Below are 8,437 nucleotides of genomic sequence, written 5' to 3'. Positions count from 1 at the left end.
ACAGATTCCAAAGCTACAGAGACACCCTGTCTCAAACAACCTAAAAAGAAAAAAGAAAATAGTCATCTATCTAAAGAATAGTAGTAAAATGAGATAAAGCAAAAACAAACATCCTCATCTTATTATTTTATGTCCACAGTAATCCTGCCAGTAAATGGAATTTTCAAGACTTTTGTAGGTGAGAAATCCAAGGATCACAGAGTTATACATCTTTCCCAGAGTTGTGCTGTTCCTAAGTGGTAGATCTGGGATTCAAATCCAGTGATTCTTCAGTTTCTAGTCTAGTCTACTGGTCAGCACGTCTCTCAGTGGACAGCAAAGGGAGGAAGACAGAGCGCAAACTCCAGAGGACAGAATTCTGGTCTAGGGCCTTCATATTCCTTCTGGGCACATCTCTGGCTATGAGCACACCTCTGCTCCTTGCCCTGAAAACTCCCAGGACCAGACCTCTCATGCCAGGCACTTTAGGTACTCTATTACAAAACTTCTGGAGGTTTTAACCCCGAGGTTCAGAAAAGCCCACCAGAGCAAGAAGGCCATCCCAAGAACCATGGCTAGTATCCTCTTCTACGCCTCCTGTTCAGGGATAGCAGAGATCTTTGTGGAGTGAGTCAGGCTTTATCTACCCTTTGTCCTTTGCTAATACTGCTAAAACAGAACCACCGCCTTCTGTGAAGATGTGGCTGGGTGTCACGAGGGCTGTTTTGTAGGGGACTATGGGAAGAAGCCATGCCTGGCCATCATGAGTCACCCCCTGCAGCACAGCACTCAGTTACCCTCTAACAACGTGCCCAGGGCCACTCAAGGCTGCCACCACACGTAAGGAAGTACTCTGCGGGGCTACAGGAGGCTCCTTGGCAGGAGAGGCTTCACTACTAGACAAGTATTCTTTTTTTTTTTAATTTTTTTATTGATAAAAGGAGAATAAAGAAAAGAAAAAAAACAAATTTCCACCTCCTCCCACCAGCCTCCCCTTTCCCTCCCCCTCCTCCCACTCTTCTCCCCCTCCTCCCACTCTTCTCCCCCTCCTCCCACCCCTCTCCCCTTCCCCCCACTCCTCTCCCCCTCCCATTCCAGTCCAAAGAGCTGTCAGGGTTCCCTGCCCTGTGGTAAGTCCTAGGTCCTCCCCCCTCCATCCATATCTAGGAAGGTGAACATCCAGACTGGCTAGGCTCCCACCAAGCCAGCACATTGCATAGGATCAAAACCGCGTGCCATTGTCCTTGGCGTCTCATCAGCCCTCATTGTTCGCCATGTTCCGAGAGTCCAGTTTTATCCCATGCTTTTTTTGGTAACAGTCCAGCTGGCCTTGGTGAGCTCCCAGTAGATCATCTCCACTGTCTCAGTGGGTGGGTGCACTCCTCGTGGTCCCGACATCTTTGCTCATGTTCTCACTCCTTCTGCTCCTCATTGGGACCTTGGGAGCTCAGTCCAGTGCTCCAGTGTGGGTCTCTGTCTCTATCTCCATCCATCGCCAGATGCAAGTTCTAGGATGATATGCAATATATTCGTCAGTATTGCTCTAGGATAGGGTCATTTCAGGTTCCCTATCCTCAGCTGCCCAGGGAACTAACTGGGGACCTCAGCTTGGGCACCTGGGAGCCCCTCTAGGGTCAAGTCTCCTGCCCACCCTAAAGTGGCTCCCTTAACTAAGAATTGTGGTTCCGTGCTCCCCTATCCAACCTTCCTTTATCCCAATCCTCCTGTTTCCCCAAGTCCCCCCCTCCTTCCCTTCTAACTTTTCTCTCCCCATCTCCCCTTACCCCCATCCCACCCCACCCCCAAGATTCCACTTTTCTCCCCGGCAATTTTGTCTACTTCCCTTATCCAAGAGGATAACTATATGTTTTTCCTTGGGTTCACCTTCTTACTTAACTTCTTTAGATTCGCCTATTGTAGACTCCGTGAACCCTATTTATGGCTAGAAACCAATTATGAGTGAGTACATCCCATGTTCATCTTTTTGGGTCTGGGATACCTCACTCAGGATAGTGTTTTCTATTTCCATCCATTTGCATGCAAAATTCGAGAAGTCATTGTTTTTTACCGCAGCGTAGTACTCTAGTGTGTATATATTCCATACTTTCTTCATCCATTCTTCCATTGAAGGGCATCTAGGTTGTTTCCAGGTTCTGGCTATTACAAATAATACTGCTATGAACATAGTTGAACAAATGCTTTTGACATGTGATAGAGCATCTCTTGGGTAAATTCCCAAGAGTGGTATTGCTGGGTCCAGGGGTAGGTTGATCCCGAATTTCCTGAGAAACCGAAACACTGACTTCCACAGTGGTTGCACAAGATTGCATTCCCACCAGCAATGGATGAGGGTACTCCTTCCTCCACAGCCTCTCCAGCAAAGGCTATCCTTGGTGTTTTTGACTTTAGCCAATCTGACAGGTATAAGATGATATCTCAAAGTTGTTTTGATTTGCATTTCCCTGATCGCTAAGGAGGTTGAGCATGACCTTAAGTGTCTTTTGGCCATTTGAACTTCTTCTGTTGAGAATTCTCTGTTCAGTTCAGCGCCCCATTTTTTAATTGGGTTAATTAGCATTTTAAAGTCTAGTTTCTTGAGTTCTCTATATATTTTGGAGATCAGACCTTTGTCTGTTGCGGGGTTGGTGAAGATCTTCTCCCAGTCAGTAGGTTGCCTTTGTGTCTTAGTGACAGTGTCCTTTGCTTTACAGAAGCTTCTCAGTTTTAGTAGGTCCCATTTATTCAATGTTGCCCTTAATGTCTGTGCTTCTGGGGTTATACCTAAGAAGCGATCGCCTGTGCCCATCTGTTGTAGGGTATTTCCCACTTTCTCTTCTATCAGATTCAGTGTTTTCGGGCTGATATTGAGGTCTTTAATCCATTTGGACTTGAGTTTTGTGCACGGTGATAGATATGGGTCTATTTTCATTCTTCTACAGGTTGACATCCAGTTGTGCCAGCACCATTTGTTGAAGATGCTTTCTTTCTTCCAATGTATACTTTTAGCTCCTTTATCGAAAATGAGGTGTTCATAGGTTTGTGGGATAAAGTCCGGGTCTTCTATACGAATCCATTGGTCGACTTCTCTGTTTTTATGCCAGTACCACCCTGTTTTCATTACTGTAGCTCTGTAATAGAGTTTGAAGTCAGGGATGGTAATGCCTCCAGAAGATCCTTTATTGTATAGGATTGTTTTGGCTATCCTGGGTTTTTTGTTTTTCCATATAAAGTTGATTATTGTCCTCTCCAGATCTGTGAAGAATTTTGATGGGATCTTGATGGGGATTGCATTGAATCTATAAATTGCCTTTGGTAGAATTGCCATTTTTACTATGTTGATCCTCCCAATCCAAGAGCAAGGGATGTCCATCCATTTTTTGGTATCCTCTTCAATTTCTTTCTTCAATGCCTTAAAGTTCTTGTCAAATAGATCTTTCACTTCCTTGGTTAGATTTACCCCAAGATATTTTATGCTGTTTGTGGCTATCGTGAATGGAGAAGCTTCTCTGATTTCCCTCTCTGCTTCCATATCCTTTGAGTATAGGAGGGCGACTGATTTTTTGGAGTTGATCTTGTATCCTGCCACATTACTAAAGCTGTTTATCAGCTGTAAAAGTTCTTTGGTGGAATTTTGGGGGTCGCTTATGTACACTATCATATCATCTGCGAATAACGAAAGTTTAACTTCTTCCCTTCCTATTCGAATCCCCTTGATCCCATTATGCTGTCTTATTGCTATTGCTAGAACTTCCAGCACTATATTGAAGAGGTATGGCGAAAGTGGGCAGCCTTGTCGTGTTCCTGAGTTAAGCGGGATGGCTTTGAGTTTCTCTCCGTTTAATTTGATGTTAGCTGTCGGCTTGCTGTATATAGCTTTTATTATATTTAGGTATGACCCTTGTATCCCTAATCTCTCCAAGACTTTTAACATAAATGGATGTTGAATTTTGTCAAATGCTTTTTCAGCATCTAATGAAATGATCATATGGTTTTTTTCTTTCAGTTTATTTATATGATGGATTACATTGATAGATTTTCGTATGTTGAACCAGCCCTGCATCTCAGGAATGAAGCCTACTTGATCATAATGGATAATTTTTCGGATGTGTTCTTGGATTCGGTTTGCCAGTATTTTGTTGAGGATTTTTGCGTCGATATTCATGAGTGAGATCGGCCTGTAATTCTCTTTCCTGGTTGAGTCTTTGTGTGGTTTTGGTATCAGAGTAACTGTAGCTTCATAAAAGGAATTTGGTAATGACCCTTCTGTTTCTATATTGTGGAATACATTGAGGAGTATAGGTATTAGGTCTTCTTGGAAGTTCTGGTAGAATTCCGCATTGAAACCATCTGGCCCTGGGCTTTTTTTGGTAGGGAGGTTTTTGATAACAGCTTCTAGTTCTTCGCGACTGACAGGTCTGTTTAGGTTGTTCACCTGGTCCTGATTTAATTTTGGTAAATCGTATTTATCTAAAAAAGCATCCATTTCTTTTACATTTTCCAGTTTAGTGGCATACAAGCTTTTGTAGTAAGATCTAATGAGTCTCTGAATTTCCTCTGTGTTTGTGGTTATGTCCCCCTTTTCATTTCTGATCTTATTAATTTGCAAATTTTCTCCCTGCCGTTTGACTAGTTTGGATAGGGGTTTGTCAATCTTGTTGATTTTCTCCAGGAACCAGCTTCTTGATTCATTGATTCTTTGGATTGTTTTCTGTGTTTCTATTTTGTTGATTTCAGCCCTCAGTTTGATTATTTCCAGTCTTCTACTCCTCCTAGGTGAGTCTGCTTCTTTTTTTTCTAGAGCTTTCAGGTGGGCTGTTAAGTCTCCAATATGTGCTTTCTCTGTTTTCTTTAAGTGGGCACTTAGTGCTATGAACTTTCCTCTTAGGACTGCTTTCATAGTGTCCCATAAGTTCGAGTATGTTGTTTCCTTATTTTCATTGAATTCAAGGAAGACTTTAATTTCTTTCTTTATTTCTTCCTTAATCCAGGTATGGTTCAGTAGTTGACTGTTCAGTTTCCATGAGTTTGTAGGCTTTCTGGGGGTAGCATTGTTGTTGAATTCTAACTTTAATCCATGGTGGTCTGATAAGACACAGGTGGTTAGTAATATTTTTTTGTAGCTGTGTAAGTTAGCTTTGTTACCGAGTATGTGGTCAGTTTTCGAGAAGGTTCCATGAGCTGCAGAGAAAAAGGTATATTCTTTCTTCTTTGGGTGGAATATTCTATAGATGTCTGTTAAGTCCATTTGCTTCATTACCTCCATCAATTCTCTAATTTCTCTGTTAGGTTTCTGTCTGATTGACCTGTCCATTGGTGAGAGAGGAGTGTTGAAGTCTCCTACTATTAGTGTGTGCGGTTTGATGGCTGCCTTGAATTTTAGCAATGTTTCTTTTACATACATGGGTGCTTTTATATTAGGGGCATAGATATTCAGGATTGAGACTTCTTCCTGATTAATTTTTCCTGTTATGAGTATAAAATGTCCCTCTCCATCTCTTCTGATTGATTTAAGTTTGAAGTCAACTTTGTTAGAAATTAGTATGGCCACACCTGCTTGTTTCTTAGGTCCATTTGCTTGATAAGCCTTTTCCCAGCCCTTTACTCTGAGTAGGTGCCTGTCTTTGTGGTTGAGGTGTGTTTCTTGTAGACAGCAGAATGTTGGATCCTGTTTTCGTATCCAGTCTCTTAGCCTGTGCCTTTTTATAGGTGAGTTGAGCCCATTGACATTAAGTGATATTAATGACCAGTGGTTGTTAACTCCGGTCACTTTTTTAGTAGTAGGGTTTGTGTGTTTCCCTTCTTTGAGTTGCGCTGGTGAATGGTCTCTAGATGTCTGAGTTATTGAGGTCTTTGTTGGACTCCTTGGTTAGTGATTTTCCTTCTATTATTTTCTGTAAGGCTGGATTTGTGGCTACGTATTGCTTAAATTTGTTTTTATCCTGGAAAATTTTGTTTTCTCCATTTATGGTGAACGAAAGCTTGGCTGGATATAGTAGTCTGGGTTTGCATCCATGGTCTCTTAGTTTTTGCAGTACATCTATCCAGGACCTTCTGGCTTTCATGGTTTCCATAGAGAAGTCAGGTGTAAGTCTGATAGGTTTACCTTTATAAGTAACTTGGCCTTTTTCCTTTGCGGCTCTTAATATTCTTTCATTATTCTGTATATTTTGTGTTTTGATTATTATATGGCGAGAGGATGTTTTTTTTTTTGATCCAGCCTATTTGGGGTTCTGTATGCCTCTTGAACCTTCATAGGTACATCCTTCTTCAGGTTCGGAAAGTTTTCTTCTATAATTTTGTTAAGTATATTTTCTGGACCGTTGAGCTGCACTTCTTCTCCTTCTTCTACTCCAATTATTCTTAGGTTTGGTCTTTTTATTGTGTCCCATATTTCCTGAATGTTTTGTGATGAGAGTTTGTTGGACTTGCTGTTTTCTTTGATTAGTGCGTTTATTTTCTCTATGTTATCCTCAGACTCTGAGATTCTTTCTTCTATCTCTTGTATTCTGCTGGTTATGCTTGTTTCTGTAGTCTCTATTCGTTTACCTAGATTTTCCATGTCCAGCCAGCCCTCTGTTTGTGTTTTCTTCTTTGCCTCCATTTCATTTTTCAAATCATGAACTGTTTCCATTATCTGCTTGATTGTTTTTCCTTGCTTTCCTAGGGTATCATTCACTGATTTACTCAATTCCTCGAACTTTCTGTTATATTTCTCCTCCATTTTCTATAAGGGCGTTTTTTATATGCTGTTTAAGGGTGTCAATCCCTGTCATGAAGTCAGTTTTTTCTCCTTCTTCTTGATTAAGGTGTTCATGTCCTCCTGTTGTGAGGTCGCTGGCTTCTGGTGGTTTCGTGTTGTTTTTCAGATTGTTGGGTGAATTCTTGCATTGGCGTCTCCCCATCTCTTCCTCCCAATATTCTCCTATGGATCTTCTTTTACAGGATCAGGTCTTCTTGACAACTGATGTACCTTCCCAGTGATGTCACTCCCCCGTGATGTTTCTCCTGGAGTCTAGTTCGGATCTCCTTGCTGCTTGGTTAGCTCGCAAACAAAGGGCCCACCCTGCTTGTTGCAAGCAGGTTATGGAGACAAAGGAGCTACCACCTTCCCCTATGCACTCACCTTCAGATTCAGTCCCAGCGCCCAGGCATGCTGAGCAGGGAGGCGCTCTGCCCCAAGAAGGGAGGGATGGAGGGAGACAGGGGGTAGGGGAATCTGGATGTAAGCTGGATGGGATAGGAAGAGAGAGGAGGTACCGGGCAGTGTAGCCCTGTAGGTTGATCAGGAAGTGTAGGCGGGCTGTTCCTGGGTGCCGCAGCACTCACTCACCACAATGATGTCTCACTAGGTGTCCTGATCAAAACTCCTTGCTGCTTGGTTCGCTTGCAGACAAAGGGCCCACCCTGCTTGCTGCAGGCGGGCTCTGGGGACAAAGAAGCCCCCGAGCTCCCCTTTACCCTACGCTTTGGGTTAGGACCCAGCGCCCAAGCAGGCAGAGCAGGGAGGCGCTCTGCCACCAAGGAAGGGAGGGGGGAGAGAAACAGGGGGTGGGGGGTCTGGATGTAAGCTGGATGGGATAGGAATAGAGAGGAGGTACCGGGCAGTGTAGCCCTGTAGGTTGATCAGGAAGTGTAGGCGGGCTGTTCCCGGGTGCCGCAGCACTCACTCACCACAATGATGTCTCACTAGGTGCCCTGTTCGCAACTCCGTCTAGACAAGTATTCTACCAGCGAGTAGCTGCCCCAAACCAAGCAGTCTAGGCTCTGATTGCCACACCTCCCACCTCCTGATGTAACTGCTGACTTGTGAATTCAAGCAGAGAGAGACCATTTGGCCTTACTGCCAGGATGACTGACACAAAGGAGCCCCAGTACTGTGGACTTGGAACCTCCAACGTTCAGACTCCTGGCAGACCCAGTAGGTCTCATCTTCTGAAGAGACCGGTTTCTATGTCTCTAATGTGGCATCGTAGAGATCTGTCTGCAATGGCACCGCAATTGAGCACCCAGCACAAGAAGCGGAAATCCAGCTACAGGGTGACCAGCAGAGGGTATGTATGTGCTAGTCCCTGGCATACGCTGGCCTGGCTGAGGGTGATCTGCCGAAGGTTCTTACTTGTGGTAAGGATGTCCTTGTAATGACAAGAATTTCCCTGTGTCCCTTGTACAAGTTTTAAAAACCCTCACAGCTTGCATAATGCAACCATTTGGGATCTGCCTTAACTTGGACTCAACACCTTCACACAATAAACTGAAAAGAGCCTAAACGAGAAATAAATGACTATCGCACATGGGGATTAATTTTTGGCCCCATTTCCCTATCTTCCCACCCATTCCCCGGGCTCACCAGAAGGCATGGACAGTCTCCTGCTGCGGAGGCCATCTCCCTTTCGGGATCGGGTTCCCATCTCTTCTGTAAATGCAGACACTCTGTGGCGTTCCTCCCACCAACTTCAGC

Source organism: Microtus pennsylvanicus, chromosome 3 (genome assembly GCF_037038515.1).
Source record: "Microtus pennsylvanicus isolate mMicPen1 chromosome 3, mMicPen1.hap1, whole genome shotgun sequence".
In the NCBI taxonomy this organism is placed as follows: Eukaryota; Metazoa; Chordata; class Mammalia; order Rodentia; family Cricetidae; genus Microtus; species Microtus pennsylvanicus.
This window is presented reverse-complemented; position numbering follows the sequence as displayed.